The 25,517-nt window shown below is 40.8% G+C and overlaps 1 protein-coding gene, 2 long non-coding RNA genes and 1 pseudogene across 3 annotated transcripts in view; 2 read left to right on the top strand and 2 right to left on the bottom strand.

The window, feature by feature from the left end:
* The window catches only part of LOC132240730 (hemicentin-1-like), a 346,372-nt gene that overhangs the window by 263,730 nt on the left and 57,125 nt on the right, over window positions 1–25,517 (top strand). The gene's annotated exons all lie outside the window — the stretch shown is intronic.
* Window positions 1–25,517, bottom strand: part of LOC132240740 (uncharacterized) — a 95,300-nt gene that overhangs the window by 13,260 nt on the left and 56,523 nt on the right. The window lies entirely within an intron of this gene.
* LOC132240743 (uncharacterized) overlaps window positions 1–25,517 on the bottom strand; it is a 37,022-nt gene that overhangs the window by 8,355 nt on the left and 3,150 nt on the right. The gene's annotated exons all lie outside the window — the stretch shown is intronic.
* LOC132240732 (heat shock cognate 71 kDa protein-like) lies at window positions 7,633–9,869 on the top strand (annotated as a pseudogene).

Genomic DNA, 25,517 nt, shown 5'->3' with positions numbered 1-25,517 from the left:
AGCTATAAGTGATAGTCTCTTGTGGCTTTTATAAATGGAAGCAGAACTCAGCATTTTTTAAAAAGTTGAAACTGGTGCCTGTTAGTCCATTCAATCTTTGTATTACCTGTGGGTCCAGGTATACAAATGCTGTCACATCCAACTCTCCCATAATCTCCATCACTGCTCCAGAAAATCTCGTCAGAGGTACCAGAAAGCATCATTTGTTGCACTCTCTGACCATCTTGATTGTACAAGCAAGAGTATAGTCCAGGAAATCTAGATGGCCCACCAAGGCTGTCATAGTACATCCCTAGTCCCAGACCCACCTCAGTTCTATGCCATGCTTCCAAGACTTTCCGTAGCCCATGCCCTCTCCAGGCATAGCTCTGGGCCCCAGAGAAGCTTGCCCCTGGGACTTCCTATGTTGCCAGTACTCTCGGTAGCTCATAACCACTCCAGCTTCAGCTCTGGACCCCAGCAGGCTTTCTCCTGGGACTACCAGCCAATGGAGTTAGCACCAACTACAGCTTCTGCCTATGAGGCTTATCTCCTGGACTCCCCGCAGACCATGCCCACTTCAACTATAGATCCAGGCTCTGGCCCAACTTGCCCCTAGCACTTCCACCAGCTCCAGCTCCAGCTCCAACTGGATTACCAAGTTGGCCCTGGTACAACTTGTCCCAAAGTCTATGTGCAACCCATGCCAAGTCCAGCTCCAGCTTCAGCTGGCCAAAGACACCTCATGCACACAGTCTACAAAGGGGAAACTACTACACAAGGTCACTCAAGACTGGGAGTAGTTCCTGTTTTACCCAATTCATGGAAACTAACACTAAGGGACAGCCAAAATGAGGAAATAGAGAAACATGTTCCAAGCAAAAGAATGAAATAAACCCCAGAAAAAGAACTAAGTGAAACAGAGATAAGCAATGTACCAAATAAAGTGTTCAAAGCATTGGTTATAAAAATGTTCAATGAGCATGGCTGGCATGGCTCAGTGATTGAGTGTCGATCTATGAACGGAGAGGTCACAGTTCTATTCCTGATCAGGGCACACGCCCGGCGTTTTGGGCTCGATCCCCAGTGTGGGGCATGCAGCAACCGATCAATGATTCTCTCTCATCATTGATATTTCTATCTCTCTATCCCTCTCCCTTCCTCTCTGAAATCAATGAAAAGTATATATTTTTTAAATGTTCAACAAACTTGGAAGAAGAATAGATAAACTCAGTGAGAACTTCAACAAATATACAGGGTATCCTTAAAAAATGCATATACACGTATTATACATTATTAATTCCAATGGGTTAAATCTGAAAAGAAAGAAACATCAATTGACTATCAGCTCTTAAAGTGTGTATACATTTTGGGGACACGCTGAATATGTGCAAATTATTTACTTATGTAATATTTCATTTAATATTTTTGTGCCACAGTTGACCATGTGTAGCTGAAACTGTGAAAAACAAAACTATGGATAAGGGGGGATTAGTGTAGTTCTTACTATTGAGCACTAAATATGTGAGAGGCACTATGTATTTTTATGATGGGAAAAAATTGTCTTTACCAAATAGTGTTGGGAAAGCTTTTGTACACTATTTTCAGGACGGGAAAATGACTGTCTCTACTAATTAGTGTTGGGAAAGCTTTTGTGCAGTGAAGAAAACCATCAACAAGACAAAAAGGAAACTTACTGAATAGGACAAATATTTGTAAATGATATATTCAATAAGGGGATCATATCCAAAATACATAAAATAATCATACACTTAACATAAAAAAACAAATAATCTAATTTTAAAATGTGCAGAGGACCTGCATATACATTTCTCCAAAGAAAATGTACAGATGGCAAACAGACACATTACATATTCTAAAAAAAAAAAAAAAAAAAAAAAAATGCTCAACTTTACAAATATCAGGGAAATGCAAATCAAAACCACCTGTCAGAATGTTATTATCAGAAAGACAAGTAACAACTTTTGGCAAGAATGGGATAAAAAAGAACTTTCATGCATTGGTGGTGAGATTGTAAACTGGTATAGCCTCTATGGAAAATATTACTACTAAAAATAGAACTACTAAATTGTTGAGGAGCACACAAGACTTGGTTGGAAAGTTTGTAAGGAGGACATTCCGAGAAAAGGGAAGTGTGTGGAAGGCCACTCACCCTGTTTATTGAAATTCCAACTTAGGGGAGTGCCAAAGGCGGTGCCCCTAATTATTCCTTGACCTTCCCAAACAAGTCTGTGTATGTGTAGACCCCTGGTGTTTGCTGGATTCCTTATGCTTAATCTTTGGGTGTTCTTGCTTAAAGGACACTGCAGGCACATGTGGCCTCCCAAGATTACTTACCCTACTGATTGTATCTAAAAGATGAACTTTATCTCAAACAGCTGCTACAAAAAAGCCTAATGAGACAGGCAATTGAGGCTGTCTGGTTCCTTTAGCTAGGCAGTCCCTTAGCCATCTCTTTCACAGCAAAGATTGTGTCAGATTAATCCATTCATCCATCACTCAGGGTCTGCTGGTCAGCCCCAGGACTGCATGATCCACGAATTTCACTTATGGGTATTTATGTGAAGAAAACAAAAACAATAATTCAAAAGATATATGCACCTCTGTGCTCATTGCAGCATTGTTTACAATAGCCAAGACATGGAAACAATTAAGCATCCTATGAGAGATGAATGAATAAAGAAGGTGTATTGTGTAATATATATATAATGGAATATTTGTCAGCCTTAAAAAAATATTTGGAACAATATGGATAGACCTAGAGAGTGTTGCATTAAGTGAAATAAGCTGAACAGATAAAGACTAATACCATCTGATTTCACTTATATGTGTAACCTAAAAACAAAACAAATGAACAAACAAAATGAAACAAAAACAAACTCATAGATAACAAGAACAAACTGATGGTTGCCAGAAGAAAAACAAGGTAGAAAAAAAATTCAATCAGAGCAACAAAAAGCAAAAAGAATTTTTTAAAATGAGGATAGCTTAAGAAAACTGTGGGACAACATTAAACAATAATATCAGCATCATAGGCATATCAGAAGAGAAGAAAGTGAACAAGAAATAGAAACCCTGTTTGAAGAAATAATGACAGAAAACTTCCCTAACCTAGTGAAGGAAAAGGTCCCACAAGTTCAGAAGCAGAGAGACTACTAATCTAGAAGATCTTAAGATATATCATAATTTAAATAAAAAGGTTAAAGACAAAGAGAGAATCTTAAAGGCATCAAGAGAGAAAGTTAATTACCTACAAGGAAGGTCCCACAAGTCTGTAAGCTGATTTTTCAACAAAAAAAACTTCATGTCAGAAGGAATTGGCATGGTATGCAAAGTAATGTAAAGCAATTACCTGAAACCAAGAGCCTCCCAGAACAAACAAACAAACAAAAAGGCTAAAGAACTCATTACCATCAAACCAGTAGTGTAAGAAATGTTAAAGGGACTGCTTTAAGAAAAAGAAGAAATAGTGAGAGAGGAATACATGTATTTTTAAAAGACAATAAATAATTATCTATCAATAATAACCTTAAATCTAAATGGATTAAATGATATAGGGTAACTAAGTAAATAAGAAAATATGACCCATATATATTCTGTCTACAAGAGACCCACCTCAGAACAAAAGATTCACAATGACTGAAAATTAAGGGATGGAAAAAATACTCTATGCAAATGGAAATGAAAAAAAAAAATGCTGTGGTAGCAATACTCCTATCTGACAAAATAGACTTCCAAAGGCCATAACCAGAGACTAAGAAGGTCACTACATAATAACGAAGGGATCAATCCCACAAGAACACATACCCTTGTGAAATATATGCACTCAATATAGGATCAACAATAAAATCATGGTATAGGACATTAGCACTACACTAGAATACACTGGATAGCACTTCCAGGCAAAAAAAAAAAAAAAAATACTGACCTTAAACACCACGCTGAACCAAGGCAGCAGAGTATACATTCTTGTTGAGTATACCTGGAACATTCTGAAAGACAGAACACATGTTAAAACACAAAATAGGTTTTAACAAATTCATGAAAATTGAAATCATATGAAGTATCATATCTTAATAGCATGAAACTAGAAATCAACTACAATAAAAATAACTCAGAAATACTCAAACACATGGAGGCTAAATAGCATGTTATTAAGCAATGAAGGTGGTACCAAGGAGATCAAGGAAGAAATAAAAAATTACATAGAAATAAATGAAATAAATGAACACACAACTACTCAATATCTAAAAGACACGGTGAAAGCAATTCTGAGAGGGAAGTTCATAGCATTTCAAGCATACCTCAAGAAGCAAGAATAATCTCAAACAATCTAACTCTACACCTAAAATAACTAGCAAAAGAATAACAAGAAAAGCCCAGGGTAAGCATAAGAAAGTAATAAAGATCACAGTGGAAATAAATAACATAGAGTTTTAAAAAAAAATACAAAAGAACAATGAAACCAAAAGTTGGTTCTTTGAAAAGATAGGCAAGATTGATGAACCCTTAGCCAGATTCACCAAGAAACAAAGACAGAGAACCCAAATAAATGAAATCAGAAATGAAAGAAGCAAAGTAACAACTGACATCACAGAAATACCAAGGATTGTAAAAAAGTATTATGAACAACTATAGACCACCAAATTGGAAAGTCTGGGAAAATGGAAAAATTCCCAGAAACACATAATCTTCCAAAACATAAAGAAGCAGGAAGAAACAGAACACCTGAATAGACCAATAACAACTTAAAAAAAAATAATACTGAAGCAGTAAGAAATACATTTTTTAAAAACTCCCAGCAAACAAAAGGCCTGACCCAGATGGCTTCACAGGCAAATTTTGCCAAACAGTTAAAGAAAAACTAACACCTATGCTCCTCAACCTATTCAAAAAATTCAAGAAGAGGGAACACTTCCAACCACCCTTTATGAGGCCAGCATCATCATAATTCCAAAAGCATGTAAACATACTACAAAGAAAGGAAATTGTAGGCTAATATCTCTGATGAACATAGATGCTCAAATCCTCAACAAAATATTAGCAAACCAGATCCAACAATACATGAAAAAGATCATACACCATGATCAAGTGGAATTTATTCTGGGGATGCAAGACTAATACAATATTTGCAAATTAATAAATATAAACACATCACATAAACAAAATGAAAGATAAAAATCACAAGCCATATCAACAGATGCAGAAAAACATTTGATAAAATCAAGCACCCATTTATAATAAAAATTCTCAGCAAGATGGGAATAGAAGGATAATACCTCAATATAATAAAGGCCATATGTGTAAAACCTATAGCCAACATCATACTCAATGGGCAAAAACCAAAAGCATATCTCATAAGATCAGGAACAAGACAGGGATGTTTACTTCCACCACTCTTATTCAACATAGTATTGGAAGTCCTAGCCACGGTGATCAGACAAGAAAAAGAAATATAGGACATCCAAACTGGAAAGGCGGAAGTAAAACTGTCATTATTTGCAGATGACATGATATTGTACATAGGAAACCCTAAAACTCCACCAAAAATAATTTATAATAAATGAATTCAGGCAAGTTGTAGGATACAAAATTGATATTCAGAAATTGATGACCAATAATAAACTCAGAAAGAGAAACTAAGAAAACAATTCCATTTACTATTGCAACAAAAACTAAGGTACCTAGGACTAAATTTAACCAAGGAGGTAAAACACCTATATTCAGAAAAACTACAGGGCATTGAAGAATGTAATAGAGGAAGATGCAAACAAGTGGAAGCAGATACCATGTTCATGGATTAGAGAATTAACATAATTAAAATGTCTATACTACCCAAAGGAATTGGCAGATTCAATCTATTAATATATCAATGGCATATTTCACAGATCTAGAGCAAATATTCCAAGAATTTATATGAAACAACAAAAGACCACAAATAGCTTCAGTAATCTTGAGAAGGAAAAACAAAATTAAAGATATCACAGTACCAGAAATAAAACTATACTGCAAAGCCTCTGTAATCAAAACATCCTGCTACTGGGACAAGAACAGGTATATAGATGAATGGAACTGAAGAGAGAGCCCAGAAATCAACCCATGCACCTATGATCATTTAATATTTGACAAAGGAGTCAAGACCATACAATGGAACAAAAACAGTCTCTTCAATAAATTATGTTAGTAAAATTGGACGGATGCATGCAAAGAAAAGTGAAACTAGACCACCAACTTATATGATACACAAGAATAAACTAAAAATGGATAAAAGACTTAAATTTAAGTCACAAAAACATAAAAATCATAGAAGAAAACATAGGCAGTAAAATCTCAGTTATCTCTTGCAGTAATGTTTGTCAATATGTCTCCAAGGGCAAAGAAAAAACAAGGGAAGAAATAAGCAAATGAGACTACATCAAACTAAAAAGCTTCTGCACAGCAAAATAACCATCAATAAAATGAAAAAGGAATGCCAATGATTCATCTGATAAGAGGTTAATATTCAAAATATATAAAGAACTTATACAACTCAACATAGGGAGACAAACAATCCAAATAAAAAAAGGGCAAAGGACCTTAATAGACACTTCTCCAAAGAGGACATACAAATGGCGAAGACATACGAAAAAATGCTTAAAATCACTAATCATCAGGGACCTAAAAATTAAAACTACAATGAGATATTATCTCACACCTGTCAGAATGGCTACAATCAATAAATCAACAAACAAGTGCTGGCGAGGTTATAGACAAAAGGGAATCCTTGTACATTGTTGATGGGAATGCAGACTGGTGCAGCCATTGTGGAAAACAGTATGGCATTTCCTCAAAAAATTAAAAATGAAACTGCCTTTTGACCCTATGATCCCACTTCAGGGTATATATTCTAAGAATCTTGAAACACCAATCATAAAGAATACAGGGTGTTCCAAAAATGTATACACATACTTTGAATAAATATAAAGGCAGTCTTTATTAGAATGCATTTAATTTTCAAAATTAAGCTATCAGCTTTTAAAGTGTGTACACATTTTGGGGGATACCCTGTGTGTGTACACCTATGCTCATAATAGTGTTATTTGCAATAGCCAACATCTGGAAACAACCCAGGGGCCCATAAGTAGATGTGTGGATTAAAAAAAAAAAAAAAAGCTGTGGTATATTTACACAATGGAATATTATGTGATTGTTAAAAAAAAAAAAAAGAACTATTACCCTTTGCGGCAGCCTTGATGAACTTGGGCATTATTATGTTAAGTGAAATAAGTCAGTCAGAGAGAGACAAATACCGTATGATCTCACTAATATGTGGAATCTAATGAGCAAAATAAACTGATAAAATATGACCAGAGATATGGATACATGGAACAGACTGACAGATCTCAGAGTGCAGGGAAATGAGAGGGACTGAAAGAGGTGAAGAAAATATACATGCATAAATGCATAGCCCATGCATGCAGACAATAATGTGGTGATGGCCTGGAGTAGGGTGGCGGCTGGGTGGACAGGGGCAATGGGGTAGAAAATAGGGGACATCTGTAATACTGTCAACAATAAAATAAATTGTATCAATAATTAATAGCTTTCCTAAACAAGAACCACCAATATGATATAAAGCATGAGACCTGCATGATGGTAAATGATGCAAGAAGGTCCGAGTGGAACACAAGGGAGACAAAAAACGTTTCTATGTAGAAAAGCTGTCATCTACAGTTTTGACACAGATGAAGAGAATCACAGAAGCCTACTTTGGGAAGACTGTTACCAATGCTATTGTTACAATATCACCTCACTTTAATGACTCTCCATCACTGGAATCATTGACAGTCTCAATGAACTTAGAATCATCAAGGATCCAACTTCTGTTGCCTTTGCTTATAGCTTAAACCAAAAGGTTAGAGCTGAAAGAAATGAGCTGATCTTTGAGTGAGGGGGTGGCACTTTTGATTGTCAAACCTCACTATTGAAGATGGAATCTTATCTTTGGGATTATATCTACAGTTGGAGACAGCCACTTAGGTGCAAAGCACTGCTACAATCGAATGGTGAAACATTTTGTGGCAGAGTTCACGTGCAAGCATAAGAAGGATATCAGTGAGAACAAAAGAGCTGACCATCATGCCTGTACTGCTTGCGAACATGCTAAGAGTACTCTCTCGTCCAGCACTCAGGCCAGTATTGAGGTTGAGTGACTCTATGAGAAAACAACTTCTTTCCTTCCATTACCAATGCCCAAGTTTAAGAATTGAATGCTCACTTATTCTGTGGCACACTGGACACTGGACAGAAAGCCCTTCGGGATGCAAAGCTAGACAAGTACCAGATCCATGATAATGTTCTGCTGGGTAATTCTACACATATTCTCAAGATTCAGAAACTTCTATATGACTTCTTCAACACAAAGAAACTGAATAAGAGTATTAACCTTCATGAGGCTGTAGCTTGCTGTGCAGAGGTCCAGGAAGCCATCCTATCTGGAGACAACTCAGAAAACATTCGAGATTTGCAAGTCTTGGACGTCACTCCTCTTTCTCTTGGCTTTGAAACTGCCGGCAGAGTCATGACTGTCCTTATCAAGCACAACACTATCAATCCATCCAAGCAGATGCAGACCTTCATTACCTACTCTGACCACCAGCCAGGTGTGCTCATTCAGGTTTATGAAGACAAGTGCACCATAACCACAGATAACAACCTACTTGACAAGTTTGAACTCACAGATATATCACCTGCAGTCCGTGGTGTTCTCAGATTGAAATGACTTTTGATCTTGATGCCAATGGCACTTTCAATGTCTTTGATGCATAAAAGTACAGAAAAAGAGAACAAGATTACCATCACGAACCACAAGAACCATTTGACCAAGGAAGAAAGCAAACACATGGGGCCAAGAAGCAGTGAAGTACAAAGCTGAATATGAGAAGCGATGGCACAAGGTATCGTCCCAAAATTCCCTTGAATTCTTTACAATCAACAATAAAAGCAACTGCCAAAGATGAGAAACCTCAAGTTAAGCTCAATGATGAAGATAAACAGAAGATTCTTGTCAACTGTAATAAAACTAGATGCCTGGTGCACAAAATTTGTGCAGTGGGGGGAGGTGTCCCTCAGCCCAGCCTGCACCCTCTCCAATCTGGGACCCCTCGAGGGATGTCCAACTGCCCGTTTAGGCCCGATCCCACCAGAACTATTTTTAATCCTGGTGGGATCGGGCCTAAACAGGCAGTCGGACATACCTCTCACAATCCAGAACTGCTGGCTTCCAACTGCTCACCTGCCTGCCTGATTGCCCCTAACCACTTCTCCCTGCCAGCCTGATCACCCCCTAACCACTCCCCTTCCAGCCTGATCACCCCCTAACCACTCCCCTGCCAGCCTGATCAATGCCTAACTGCTCCCCTATGGGTCCAATTGCCCCCAACTGCCCTCCCCTGCAGGCCTGATCACCCACAACTGCCCTCCCCTGTTGGCCATCTTGTGGTGGCCATCTTGTGTCCACATGGGGGGGGGCTATCTTGTGTGTTGGTGTGATGGTCAATTTGCATATTACCTCTTTATTATACAGGATTATTATACAGGATACTCAACTGCCTTGATAGGAATCAGTGTGCAAAAAAGGAAGAATTTGGGTATCAGCAGAAATAGTTGGAGAAAGTCTGCAACCCTATGATTCCCAAGTTGTCCCAGGGTGCAGGAGTTAAGCCAGGAGGGATGCCTGGGGCTTTTCAAGTGATTGAACTCTTCCACCTGGTGGTTCCTCTTCTGGGCCCACCAAAGAAGAGGTGCATCATGCCAACCTGAACATGCATTTAGTTGTTGTTCCATACAAAGTATTGAAAGACCAAAGTTTATAGCAAATTCCATGGCACTTTTAAGGCTGAACTGCTACCATAAGTAACTGGAATTCTCAATACTTAAATTTGGAACAGTGCACAGAGAAAAGAAATAACCTTGCTATTTCTGGGCACTGTATTGTAAGTGGAATGTCTTAAATCAAACTGTATTTGGAATTGTCAAACACACACACCACACAAAAAAACCAAAACCTCACAATACAAACCATAAACTTTTACTAAATTCAGATACAGTTTAGTTCTAAGGACATAGGACAAAAATATGGAAGTATGTTTCCCTGGGCCTGAATGCTGGTTAATTATGAGAGTGGAAGTTTGAGGATACACATTGTACTGAGCATTGAATACCATGTGACAGTGTTGTCTACATTTTTTAATAAATGCATTTTGTATGAATTTGTGACATGTGAGGCCTCTAAAGTGTGGAACCCAAGCAAGGACCCATCTCTCCCTGGTGTTGTAGCTATTATTATTAAACTCATTTAACAGATGAGAAAACTCGGACTTGAGTATCAGTCAGTATAAAATATAGGAAAATCTCTACAGACTTGTAGCAGAACAGGATTTAATACACAAATTATGAGTTCACAAAATGATAGGAAGTCCTAGGGCATGAAGGTAGAAAACTACTTTCTCCATTACAACAGAAAAGGAGGAAATCAAAGATAGATAAAGTTGGGTTTTCTTTTTGGGAGAGTGGGTATAGGTATGTAGATCTGATGTATAGGAGATGAAAACATTTTCATCCAGTGGCTTCTTTGGTCAATAAAATGAGGCAGTTGAGAAGACTTATAGGATGAGGTATGAGGATTGAGAAGAAAGAAAAGATATGTAAGTGGATGTAGAGTATGTTCAAGGAAACTCGTGTGGTTGGCAGATAGCATTTCAGATTCAGTTGATGATGGTAATCAAAAATTTGTAGGAAATCAGCCCTAACCGGTTTGGCTCAGTGGATAGAGCGTCGGCCTGTGGACTCAAAGGTCCCAGGTTCGATTCCGGTCAAGGGCATGTACCTTGGTTGCGGGCACATACCCAGTAGGGAGTGTGCAGGAGGCAGCTGATCGATGTTTCTCTCTCATCGATGTTTCTAACTCTCTATCACTCTTCATTCCTCTCTGTAAAAAATCAATAAAATATATTTTAAAAAAAAATTTGTAGGAAATCAATCTATCTAATTATATTCTCTTTATGTTCATGACCTTTACCAAGATACATATCTGGTTATCAGTTTCATATTCTAAAGTAGAGATGATAAAAGGACCTAGTAGTATTGCTTTGTGGAATTTAATACTTGTCCCTACCCTAGATATGCCACAGATATAGTCCCAGCCCAAGTCCAAATTCCAAAAGTGAATGAACCTCAGTCTCATGAAGTTCCTCCCCTTTCAGCACCTCTGCACATTCTTCCTCTAACCCAGACCGCCTCCAGCTCCTGGACCTGAGTTCCTGAGAGAAAATTCCCTAATCAGAGCTACCACAGATCAGGAGAGACCCAGCTCCAGAGCACAAATAAAGGTAAGTCTGGAGGCCATGCCTATGGAGTCAGTCCAAAGTTGGAGGAGGAGGCAATTTGAAGAAACAACCAAGTTAGTGTTCTGTGGAAGGTTCTACTGCACAGAGGAGGTGTGGATGAAGAGAGCTGTGCTTCTTGACAGGAAAGTGGGATAAAAGAGGACAAGAGGAGGGAAAAGAGTGGGGAGATAGAACAGTGGAGGTTAAAGTAAAATAATTATGATAATTAAAAGACTTGGGGTCCTGTTTGCCAGCATTCTGATGTGGGAAGTTTCTTCCTAAGTGTTTGCTTTCAATTATTAATTTGTGATGCCTAGATCAGTAGTCTTCACAGTAGAGTGTACATACATCTGAGGGTGTGAAAAGACTCTTCAAAATACTCAGATAGGAGTAGTGTGAACAAGATGAGTGTTTGTACCCTCAGGCCCCATATGTGCTCTTCCTTAACATGGGCTAGACAGGCTTATTTCCCTTCAATCTCTCACAATCATCCTCCTTTATTTTAAAAAACACGATAGCCTTTCCCTCCTCTCCCATTCCTCTTTTTCTTTCATTTCCCTTCCCTTCCCTTCCCTTCTCTTCCTTTCAGTTCCCCTTCCTTCCCCTCCCTTTCCTTCCCTTCCCATCCCTTTCCTTTCCTTTCCTTTCCTTTTCTTTCCTTTCTTGTCCTTTGTCTTCCTGAAAAACACAGTCTTAAACTGTTCAGGTAGGCAGAGCAAAATTGATAACAGTGCTGGCACTCAGAGGAACAGTGTGCAGAAGTAGAACTGAAGTGGCCCACAGTAAGGGATCAGAGCCCAAGCAGTGAAGAGATACCAATCCCTGGAGGCAGCCTGATATGGGGGAGGTGAAAGTCCATCGGGGGAGGGAGTTCTCTGATGAGTGCCAGAACATAGTGAAGAATGGGGTGGGACATGGCAGAGACCACGCAAGGTAAAGAAGCGTCCATGTGGAGGGAGTGCCCAGCATTGTGCTGGAGAGGGTTGAGGATGGCATTCATGTAGGAGAAGGGGCAGAAACAGAGGTGAGAACTTTGCTTCATACAGGGAGGTTGATAATCAAGAGCTATGATTCTCACTTTTAGAGAAGAGAATTATAACTATAAATTCATGGGAGGGAGGAGTAGACTAAAAGTGGTGGGAGAGACTAAAATGAAATCACTAGCTGGTGATTTCAGTGTAGCTTGAGGAAGTAGCCAAGGTGAACCAAGTGAAATCCCTGAAGAAATTCACCAAGAATATCAGACTGATCCAGCAAAGTATGATTGACAGCTGAAAAAGTACTCATCCCTTCTCTTAGAAAGTAAGGCCCCTCATTACAGCTGGTGTGCTTGAGAGTTTCCTAAGAGAACCCCAAACTGCTCTGTCACCCTCCAGCTCCTCCTGAGACTTCATAGAACAAGCAGTATTCTTCCTGTTTTCCTTTTATCAAAACCATTTCCTTTGAATTCCACCAGAAGTATATCACATGTGGCATGGAAGAAGTACAAAGGAACTAGTGGAGAAAATGTATTGGATATTTTAATTTTTTTTTACCATCCAAAATATTACTTCATTAAACATCAGCACTATTATGTTACTTAAAAAACAAACAAAAATCCTAATACCTGTTAATCTCACCAAAAAATGGCAAGGCTCATCAGCTATCAAAGTCTTAAAAAAAGCATTAAGCCAATTACGGCCCAAAAGATTTTGGGAATACTCATTGCAGCCATTATCTTGGCTGTTGTTATTCTTACTACTGCCAGTATCGCAGTGGCGGCCCTTTCTAAATCTGTGCAAATGACCACATTTGTAGACAATATGGTGGATAATATAACTAAAAATTCACTATACAACAGCACATAAATCAAAAAATATTAGCTAAACTATAAGCAATAAAGGCCGCCATTAAATATCTTTTTTTTAAAAACACAAAACTCTATAGCATACAGGCAAGTGCTTAATTGTAATTAAAAACATAAGCGCATATATATATATATATATATATATATATATATATATATATCACCCCTTTAAAATAAAAAAATAGTCACCATCATTAAATTAACATTAAAAAACATCTATAAAAAGTATTTCATAATAACCTTGCTAAAAAATAAACATATTATAAAGGCAAAATAAAAAATCCTTACTTGCTATCAATAAACATAAAAAACAGACTACTACTTAAAATACAATAAAAAAACACAATTAAAATAAATAAACCCCACCACATGGTTTCCTAAAATCAATTAAAACCTAATCGAACTAACCATTGCTGTCATTATAATTCTCTTTGTTTTTCTTATAATCTACAAAATTAAAACTCCAGCAATAAAACAGGCTTCACAAACCCCAACCTTCCAAAGCAGAAAGTTCACCGCCTCCCTCTGTCTTCTGAAGCCAGCAAAACAAAAAAAGAAGAGATGTGGGAAGCACGGGACTTGGTTGGAATGTCTGTAAGGAGGATTCTCTGAAAGATCAGGGGCCTCTGAGGGGACCTTCCCTAGGTCAACAGCTCCTACCTTGATTTTTCCAAACAAGTCCCATCCCTGGTGTGTTTTGCTAGAATCTCTATGTTTAGTCTTTAAAGACCTGACCTTGTAGAAGCATATACTTTCTCAAGGACACTTACCCTGCTGATTGTATCTAGAGATTAATTTCAGTTCAAGCTGTTGTTACAATAAAAAGCAAAGGAGGCAGGTGAACAGGACTGCTTTTACTACTGAAGTAAAAGATTCCCTTAGCCCTCTGTTTCACAGAAACCTGTGTCAGAGTAATCTGTTCATCCATTGCTCAGGGTCTGCTGGTCAGTCCCGGCAATGCTCCATCATAACATGTGGATTCTCAGGTCCCCAGTAGGTGCAGCTGTAGTGATTAATCGAACCATTTAATTTAAATGTAGCTTCATGACTTCATTCAATCTTTGTTGGAAAGTGTGCATCTTCTACACATCTTGCCAATTCCATTCGCAATACTCCACGCTTAGGTCCAATCATCTTCATTGGTTGCATGGACTAACCTTGGAAGTCACTTTTCCAGTGGTAGTGCTTTAAAATACGATGGACAATTTTGAAATTCCTATATCATGACTTGTTTGCCGCACAGATTTTCTTGGACTTTGTTGATACATTTCCAGTTCCCTTTCTTGCTTTGTGGTCTTTCAGAACGCTTTTTGTGGACATTCTGAATATTAGTTCCATCGGCTTCAAACTTATCTCTAATTCAAGTGATGGTAAGTCTCATAGGGGGACCTGTTTGAAACTCCCTCATAAATTGTCTTTGTACTTCGACTGCATTTTCAAACTTCCAGTAGCATTTTAGGATGAATTTCCTTTGTTCAAAGCTGAGTCTGGCTGCCATTATTAATTCCAATGCGTTAAATCCAGCCGCCAGGCCGACCCTCCCCATGGATCACAGTGGCGCACGAAGGACCAAGCGCCAAAGTGAGGGAAGGCTGGGTGCACTTGGCATAAGCCTGGATATTTTAATTTTAAAATGATTTTCCATAAAGAGGTTTTGGTTAGACTGAGCTATTTGAAGAGTTCAGCACTAATGGCCTCGAACTCTTTGCTAAGAACCTCTGCACCTTTATCAGCTCTCTCCAGAGATTCCTAGGTCTCTGCATTGATTGCACAGTGTCCCCTCCCTGCCATTAGTGGGAAGCTTGTTCTGTGATATGTCAGGGAGGAGGGGCAGATAAGTTTCTCTAGCTCAAGTGAAAACAGTTGCCATAAAATTTTATCTCTAACCTGTTACTTCCTACACTTTCAAGAGATTTAGAAATAGGCCCCCACTTAGTTGAAGGTACCATGTACCAGTACAGACACCAGTAGGACTTCAGGCTCCATCCTTAAGCATGTCTTATAACAATTTCCCCACCAATTGGGTCCTTCAGATGGCTTTGCAAGATGAGCAGCAAATGGGAAGAGCAACTTCTGACAACCTCTGTTTGGTGTCAGCAACTACACACTCTGCTTGATCAACTGCCAAGATTTAGTCTTCAGTCCACTGCACTGAATGCTGCTGCCCTTCAAAAAAATGATCCCATAGATCAATAGGAAGATTTCAAAATGCAGGTGAGCAAGAAACCCTTATGTGGCCCTAGCTGGAGTGAATCAGGGGAATAAAGAGGCCAGGCAGGGGTTCCTGGTGGAGCTCAAAGCAGCAGCACCCAAACTCTGTTCTCAGATATGTTTTGTCAATTTGCTGTTGATATATGCAAACTAACTGCAAGGTGATTATCTTAAAATTGCATGCACTTTCTACAAAGAAAAACTTATTTTGAAACATTGGATGAGAAAATGTTCAATGGAATTTTAAACCCATTCACATTTTTTTAAATTTCAACATTACATTTGTAAATGAAAGAAAAGAAAGAGCTGCTAGGTTCCTAAAATACAACTTAAAAGAAAGGAAATGAAAAAGATTTTAAAATTTGTATTACCTACTTATTCAACTAAAATATCTCACCAATGGTGATTGTTAAGAAAATCAAGAAATTGAAGAGATCATTACTGATCGTTATCATTGAACATTGATAATTATCTGTAGTTATTTCAAGTATACAACCAAAAATCAAAAAGCTATATTTATTAAAGAATCTTCAAAAATTACAAGAATTCAAGATTTCTAGGTGTATTCCTTCTAAAATTTACATTTAACATATTTATTAATCTTTTTTATTTCATTTTCTTATAATTATACTAGTAACCCGGTGCACAGATTCATGCACATTAAAAGGAAATTAATTAGAAGGTGGCTGGCGGGGTGGGACTGGGCAAGATGGGCTGGACATGCCCTAGAGCCAACCTCCTGTGGTATCTCCCCACGGTATTCAGAGTGAGCTGGGTCCCTCCGGCAGGTGGGGTCCCCCAGCCTGGCCTGTGGGGATCGGGCCAAAACCAACTCTCCAGCATCCCCCGAGGGGTCCCGGAGTGCGAGAGGGCACTCTGCAAAGTTGCTGTCGTACAGGGTGTGAAACACAAATGCCAGTGTGCAGTAAACCAGATTTGGGGCCAACAGTGCCCCAGCAACAACATAACCCACGGCTGAAGGTGGAATTGTGCAGCCCCGTGAGGTATTGGGCTCCCTCCTCTCTGGTTTCAGGGTGCATCACCCAAGAACCACCACTGCCAAGTCACTGCAGCTCGGCAGTTCCTGCGTTGAGCGTCCACCCCCTGGTGGTCAGTGCACGTCATAGCAACCGGTCCAACACTCAGACATTTAACATATTAGCCTTTTATATATAGATAGATAATTTCAGATAATGTCATTTTTTCCCATTAAGTCCATATAGGTTAATCCCCTTCCAGTTTACTATAGTGTGCCCAAATAAATTACATCAATTTTTCTGTGTGCCATGATATAAAAAAGATTGAGAAATGCTGCCTACTCCATGAGAAGTGATATATGCTCCAACTCTGCAGTTGGTTCCATGGTCCCTTAGACCCTGCACAATTATATACCACATGCCTCTACCAGCTCAGGATCCATTCCCCACATATAAAGCATAGTCCCCTCCACTTCATGAGAGCATGGCCTTTGAAATGTCTTTCCCTCCATTCTTTGGGCCAGTTCTTCCTAGAGAGTCCCTGAACAGCAATATCTCTGGGACCATGGCAACTAACTTCATAGCCATGGCCACCAAATTCCAAGTTGAAGTGTTTGTTGAGGTGTGTTACAGCCCCTTCCTCACTACTACTACTAATTTACATGTTCTAGAATGGGATATCAGAAGCTGGCCTTGGCCAGTCTGGGGACGCAAGTGAGGTGGAAAATGATAGAGGCCACCTGATTTTCTGTTGGTCCAAGGCAGAGGGGCCCCTAAGATCCTGGTTTCTCAAGAAGCAGGGTCCTCCCCCTGGGTCACCAGACGTTATGTACAGAACATGTACATTTGGGATTGAGTCACCAGCATGTAGAAGGTGGCTGGAGCCATGAGTGCCCTGCAAAGTCCTAAAAACCAAGGGTCCCAGCACTTGTAGAAAAAGGAGCAAGAACCTGACTCTTTCCCTCACCTTCCTCCATAGATGAGATGAGCCCCTTACCTGCCCAAGAGTGAGATTCCTGCACACCTTCCTTTCTCTGCCCCTTGACTTAAGTCTCAGAGTTCCCTTTTTATCTCCTCATTACAGCGTTTCCCTCTATTTCCGATGAGTCATCAGCAAAACAACTTGGGATCACCCTGCCACAGTCACCTGAGGAGGCAGCGAGTCTCTACAATGTATCATAGCAGTCTCATCTCACTCTACCTCTGCCTCCAAATTGTTACAGGTTGGAATTCTTATATAAGCCTCTGATTCTTTGATATGTAAGGGGAAGGGAAAAGAAAAAGGGTAGGAAGCTGAAAGGAAATTTTTGACAAAAATATAAAGGCTGTGAGACCCGGGGAAAAGTAAAGAAGTTCAGTTATTCTGCTTACTAAGTACCAGGCAATGTACTAGGCATTTTTACTCATATCTCTTTGTCCACGCCTGCTGGTGTGTGTGTGTGTGTGTGTGTGTGTACACCTGAATACAAATGTGCTTAGGATGGAGCAAAGATTGGGAGAAAAAGTAAAATTAAGAAGCATAAGTTCTTAAGGCCTTAACATAATGTAGAATAAAATTGGCAAAAATTAGCTTGTATGCCCCCATTTTCTCATCCCAAGCTCATGACAAACATTATTAGTGATTTTCAAACATTTTTACCACTGAGCTGCTTCAGATGCTTTCTCAGCACAGTTATCCACTATCCATCCAGAGCCATCGGCTCCTGTGTGATCCCTCTCTCCTACAGACAAGGACAGAACCTGACCTGAAGAAGCTAGAATGTCTATTTCTTTTCTCCTACAGTCACATTCCTCAGATCCCTCCCTAAGTTAAGTGAGGAACCTGTGGCCCAAAATTTAAAACATTTTTTTAATATATTTTATTGATTTTTTACAGAGAGGAAGGGAGAGAGATAGAGAGTTAGAAACATCGATGAGAGAGAAACATCGATCAGCTGCGTCCCGCACATCTCCTACTGGGGATGTGCCCGCAACCCAGGTACATGCCCTTGACCGGACTCGAACCTGGGACCCTTCAGTCCGCAGGCCGACACTCTATCCACTGAGCCAAACCGGTTTCGGCAAAAATTTAAAGAGGCACTTCCTCTCAGGTCTTGCTGACCCTAAAACCAGAAAGGGAGTGCCTCCTCAATATTTGTGCCCTAAATCCTTTGTGTACCTCACCTTAGCCAGGCCTACACCTCCTCCGCTCAACATGTCCAGCTCCTTCCTAGCTTTGTGTGCATGTTCATGTCTGAAAACAGACCTCCTTTTTCCAAGATCCAGCAACTATTTTCAGAATTTGTTCTCAGGACTTTGTTAGGATGAAAATACTCAATCATGTGTGTAGACAACCCACATTCATCTGCACAAATCCTGCCCCATCCCATCCTGACTCTATCTCTGTTCTATTTTTAGGAGCATTCCGAGTCCAGGGTCCCCATGAACCTGTGGTGGCCATGCTGGGTGGTGACGCTGAGCTGCCCTGCCTACTCTTGCCTCCTCAAAGTGTTAAAAATATGAAAATAAGCTGGACTCGATTCCTACCCTCCCAGGTGGTGCACCTGTATGAGGATGGGAGGGACAAGCCTGAGGAAGCACATGAGGAGTATTTTGGAAGGGCAGAGCTTGTGACAGACTATATGTATAAGGGGGTTGTGACCCTGAGAATCCTCAATGTCCAGTCCTCTGACAGTGGCCTGTATCGCTGTGCATTCCAACATGGCTCCTTCTATAGCGATGCAATTATTATGCTGAAAATGGCAGGTAATGGCCTACATTTATCCCCTTGACACCCCACAGATGTGAATTTATTCTGGGATGGGCTCCTTCCTCTGATCCAATTTTCCTGGGAAATATAAAAAAAGTCTAGGAGACAGGGAGATGGTCATTACTTCTATTCACCACATTACTCCATGTATCACTTCTTGGGGCTAATCTAAGTGAAATAAGTCAGTCCGAGAAAGACAAATATCACAGGATCTCACTCATATGTGCAATCCAATGAGCAAAATGAACTGATGAACAAAATAGATCCAGAGACATAGAAGCATGGTACAAACTGAAGAATCTCAGAGGGAAGGCGGGGGTGGGGGGGAATGGGGGGTTAGTGGGGAGAGCTTAACCAGGGAACTTATTACATACTAGAATCCCAGCACAAGAAATCATGCGCAGGTAGGGTCCCTAGACCTAGCCTGAGATCAGGGCCATCTCCTGCTCACTTGCCAGTCCCCAGTCCTGCCCTGCCACTTCCACCCACCCGGTTCCTCTCACCAGTCCCCAGTCCCACACTGCCACCCACCCAGTTCCCCTTGCGAGTCCCCAGTCTTGCCCTGCCACTGCCACCCACCCAGTTTCCCTCGCCAGTTCCTAGTCTCGCCCCACCGCCACCCATCCCAGTTCCCCATTGGCCATCTGGCGATCAGAGCCTGCAGGCTGGGGTGGGGGAGTTGGGAGAGACCAACAGCTGGTCAATGCACCTCATAGCAACTGGTTGAGCAGTCGTTCTGGTTGTTACACCGTTATGGTTGCTGGGCTTTTATTATATAGAATGTGCACAGCCCGTGGACATAAACAATAGTGTGGCAAAGGCCTGGGAGGGGCAGGTGTGGGATGGAGGGTGTCATTAGGGGGGAAAAGGAGGGACACCTGCAATACTTTCAACATTAAAGATAAAATGTTTTTTAAAAAAGAAAGAAACTCATAGTAGGAGTCAAGAGATAGGCAGGGGCCATTTGTTTTGGATTGTGTTGGACTCCTCTCAAGCCCAGGAGTCTAGGTCCCATCTTTTGTTGCCAAAACCCCTTTAGAGCCTCTGTTCCCTGTTCTGCACATTGAGATCCAGTCAGCAATAAAACCCCTCAGAAGCAGGGGAGGGACATCTGCACACAAAAATTAGCTTTGGGCCCGACTTTATTTTCTTTCTCTTCCCAGTTCTCGGCTCACGTCCTCAGCTGCATGTGGAAGTCACTAAGTCCAGCCAATTCCGATTAGAGTGCAAGTCAGAGGGCTGGTTTCCTCAGCCAAAGGTCCAGTGGACAGACTCTGAGGGAGGAGAGATTCCAGCTGAGTATGAGACTCATACGCTGGACGAAGGTGGATTATTCCATGTAACAACATCACTGTTACTCAGAGAACCTCCTCAGAAGAATCTGACATGTTCTATCTGGAACCCAGTTCTGAATCAGAAAAAGGAAGAACAATTATCCACTGAAGGTCAGTTTTCTCTTCCACCTCACTCTGCCCACAAAATGGGCTTGATGCTCACACTCCATGGTGGTGGCAGCTCTAAGCACACAAGCTTGGTTCTGCTCTCTTCATCACACCCACACCAGTCTTGCAGCCAGGACCCAACTTCCCTCCTGTTTTTCTACCTTCTCCCATCCTTTCCTGACTGTCTTCATCTACTTTACCTCTCCATGGAATTGGACCTTCTTGTCTTAATCTATTTAGGCTGGCATAACAAATTACCAAAGACTGGATAGCTTATAAACAACAAGAAATTATTTCTCACAGTTCTGGAGGCTGGATGTTCAAGATGAGGATGTCAGCACAGTCAGGCTCTGGTGAAAGCCCTCTTCCAGATTATGACAGCCAACTTCTCCTTTTGTCCCCACATGATGGAAGGGACTAAGGAGCTTGAGGGTGTGGGGTGGTCTCTTTTATAAGAACACTAATCTCATTCCTGAGCTTAGGACCCCCCACTGGGCATTGGGATTTCAACATATGAATATTGAGGGGACACAGCATTCAAACCACAGCACTCTTCACCAACAAACACTTTCAGACTTTCTCCTTCTAGCTCTGGAGAAGGAAAATCTCTCCTGCTTCTCGTTTTACAATGATTCTCCTCAGTTTTTTTTTTACTCAATAATATCATACGTATATTGATTTTTAGATGATAGATAAATAGATAGATGATAGATATATACAGATAGATAGATAGATAGATAGATAGATAGATAGATAGATAAGGATCAATTGCCGGTGGCCGGTCCATCCTTGTTGCTTGACACAGTCACGGCAGGGAAGAAACATCTGCACAACATATGTTTCAAGGGACCTGGCATACTGTTCTTAATATGTTTGCTCCCCTTCTTAGCACTCTGTGTTCTAACCAAGACCACCTCCTTGAGACAGGTTGTTTTCCCAGGTGGGGATGTTTCCCTGGAGTTAGGGATTAACAGGACTAAGGAAGGGAATAAATAAGTAAAACCCCTTAACTAAGTGCCAGTCAGGTAGTTAATCACCTTAACTATGAACAATCACGCTTAAGCTACATAATCTTTACTTAGGATAATCTCCTTAAGTTACTTCGTTGTAGCTTAACAGAACAGTAGAGTAGTGGCCTTGCAATGGAGATAACTAGCCCTAACCTTTGGAATAGAATGGATAGGATTAAATTCAACAGAACTGGATGGAGATGGGATTTTTGGCAAAGGTCAGATAAGAAACTATGGACATGAAACAAGGAACTGTAGGTCAAGGGAGGACCCAAAACATACCATGAGATGATTAAAGAGGCATGCTTATAGGATCAAATGGTATAAATACAGATGTAACAGGACAATAAAGAGAGAACCTGGGGGAGAAACCAAGATGGCAGCATATGTAAACACCGGAAATTGCTGCTTCGCACAACCACTTCAAAAACACAACTAAAAGACAAAACACACATCATCCAGAACCAAAGGAAGGCTGGCTGAGTGGAAATTCTACAACTATAAGGAAAGAGAAAACCACACTGAGACTCAGAGGAGGTGCGGAAGTAAAGTGCAGAGGTACGAAGGCACATGCCGAAAGGGCTGGCAACTGAGGATGCGGCACACGTGGAGAGGGCTGGCAACTGAGGACATGGCACACATGGAGAGGGCTGGAAACTGAGGACACAGTTGTCTTTTTCAATCGGGAGGGAGTCTCAAGCTCCCAACTGCTCTGAACTCCATTTCCAGGTGAGCCTCTGGGGACCCAGACTCATATGGGGAGAAACTGGACTGTCTGGCATCGGGAAGAACTCTAGGGCAGCTTTCTCGCAGAGATGCTTGCAGCAATTACTGGGACACTGAGACACTGGGCCTCTTAGGGTAGGACTGGGGAGCAGCCATAGCTGCTTGCTCCGCCCTGTTGATCCCCTGTAACCCCGCCCCCACCCAAGCTATGTGCAGAGGCTTTTGCATATGAAAGGCCTGGCCCTTTGCAACCTGAAAATTACCTAACAAACTGCAGCTGAATCAGAGAGACCCAGAACTTCCAAAAGAAGGTCCAAGGCACCACAGCAGCTTGCATTGCTTCACAGCTGGGCCTCATCTGGGCACCTCCAAACCCTAAACAAAGAAGAGGAATCTCTCCATAGCTCCTGCTGGGTAGCCTCAGGCAGTGGCAAAATTAGCACATCCTTAGAGATCCAAGAGCCAGTGTACCAGTGGTCAGAGGGGGACCATCCAGATTACAACTCCTCAGATCCATAAGGGACACACTCAGGGGGCAGACTCAGTGAGTGCCAAAGCCCCACTGAAGCAAGTCTTGCCCCAAAAGGGTGTCTCCACCACAGAAGTTCTTCCACTGCAGACACAGCTGATTCTCACAGCCAGTTGGCCTGGAGGTCAATTCCTCCCAGTGATACCTACAACAATCAAGGCTTAACTACAACAAGACTGTGCACAAAGCCCACAAAGGGGTGCACCAAGAGTGTCCACCTCAGGTAAATGGGGAGGCTGAGCCACTGGGCCCTATAGGACACCTAGCACACAAAGCCACTCTACCAACACAGGGAAGGATAAAAAATGTGAAGACAAAGAAACAGGTCACAAATGGCAGAACTGGAGGGAAGCAAACTACTGGATATAGAGTTCAAAACCACAATTTTAAGGTTTTTCAAGAATTTTCTAGAAACCGCTGATAAATTTAGTGAGACCCTCAAGGAATCTGGTGAGATCCTCGAGGTTATGAAAAAGGACCAACTAGAAATTAAGCATACACTGACTGAAATAAAGGATATTATGCAGAGTTCCAACAGCAGACTAGAGGATCGCAAGAATTAAGTCAAAGATTTGAAATACGAAAAAGCGTAAATCAGCCAACTGGAAAAACAAAAAGAAAAAATAATCCAAAAATATGAAGATAGTGTAAGGAGCCTCTGGGACAACTTCAAGCATACCAACATCCGAATTATGGTGGTGCCAGAAGAAGAGAGAGAGCAAAATATTAAAAACCTATTTGAGATTTGTGTTTAGTGCCTGGTACGTGGTGCCTTGTTGTGTTGTATTTTGTGTCTTTAAATCAATGCAGCAGATCCAAGCAACAGCAGCCTCCTGAGCACCACACCCTCTGTCTGAGGAACAGCAGCTGTACGTAAAGCCTCCCCACACCAGCCAGAAGAGCCACCACAGCTGTGAACAGCACCCACCAGAGGAGCTCCTGCCAACTGAGGAGCAGCTGCTACCGCAACCGCCCGAGGAGCAACCACAGCCCAAGGAGCCACTGCCACCCAGGGAGCAGCCACTGAATGACTCAACGTCTAGATATGTCAGTGAGATCAAACATGGGCAGACAAAGAAAGACCCAAAGGAAAGAGAAGGAGGACTCTCCAGAAAAGCAGCTAAGTAATACAGAGGCATGCAACATGACAGAAAAAGAATTCGGAATAACGATCCTAGAGTGTATAAACCGGATGGAGGAAAAAAATCAAAAACTTCTGCAAGAAGCTAGAAGAAACAGATGAAAAAGTCAACTACCTATGCAAGAAGGAAGAAGAAACAGATGAAAAAATCAATAACATATGGAAGAAGCTAGAAGAAACAGATGAAAAAATCAACAACTTAAGTAAGACCCAAGAAGAAATGAAGAGTGATATAGCTGCAATAAAAAACACATTTGAAAGTATCAACAGTAGACTAGGAGAAGCGGAGGACCGAATTAGTGAATTAGAAGACAAGGAAGCAAAACACACCCAAAATGTACTGCAATTGGAGAAAAAAATTAAAAGACAGGAGGAGAGTCTAAGGGAGCTTTGGGACAACATGAAATGAAACAACATACGAATAATAGGGGTGCCAGAACAACAGAAAGATGAACAAGGATTAGAAAACCTATTCGAAGAAATAATATCAGAAAACTTCCCTGAGGTTGGGAAGAAAAAAGTCACACAAGCCCAGAGAGTCCCAAAGAAGGTGAACCTGAAAAGACCCACACCAAGACACATCATAATTACCATGGCAAATGTTCAGGACAAAGAGAGAATCTTACAGGCTGCAAGAGAGAGACGGAAAGTTACTTACAAGGGATCTCCCATTAGATTATCAAACGATTTCTCTACAGAAACACATCAGGCCAGAAAAGAATGGACTGAAATTTACAAAGTGATGCAAAGCAAAGGGCTGAATCCAAGCATACTCTATCCAGCAAGGCTATCATTCAAACTTGAAGGGGAAATAAGAAGCTTCACAGACAAAAAAAAAGGCTAAGGGAGTTTATCACCACCAAGCCAGCAATGCAAGGAATGGTAAAGGGACTGGTGTAAAAAGAAGAAATAAAAAGCTCAGAAAGAAAACAGCCACACAAAAAAAGAAATGGCTACAAACAAGTACCTTTCAATAATAACTTTAAACGTAAATGGACTAAATGCACCAACCAAAAGACATTGAGTGGCTGAATGGATAAAAAAACATGACCCATACATCTGCTGTCTACAAGAGACCCATCTCATTAGAAGGGACTCACACAGACTGAAAGTGAAAGGATGGAAAAATATCTTTCAGGCAAATGGAAAGGAAAAGAAAGCTGGGGTAGCAATACTTATATCAGACAAAATAGACCTCAAAGTGAAGGCCATAACAAGAGATAAGGAAGGCCACTTCATAATACTAAAGGGATCAATACAACAAGAAGATATAACCCTGGTAAACATATATGCACCCAATGCAGGAGCACCCAAATACATAAAAAAACTCCTGGAAGATATCAAAGGAGAGATCGACAACAATACAATCATAGTAGGGGACTTTAATACACCACTGACAGCACTGGATAAGTCCTATAGACAAACAAGCAGCAAAGAAACAGCAATCTTAAATGAATCACTAGGTCAGATGGACTTAATAGACATCTTCAGAACACTTCACCCCAAAGCCACGGAATATA

The sequence above is a fragment of the Myotis daubentonii genome, chromosome 9 (assembly GCF_963259705.1).
Source record: "Myotis daubentonii chromosome 9, mMyoDau2.1, whole genome shotgun sequence".
In the NCBI taxonomy this organism is placed as follows: Eukaryota; Metazoa; Chordata; class Mammalia; order Chiroptera; family Vespertilionidae; genus Myotis; species Myotis daubentonii.
The sequence above is the reverse complement of the archived record's forward strand: the minus strand, read 5'-3'. Positions and strand labels throughout refer to the sequence as shown.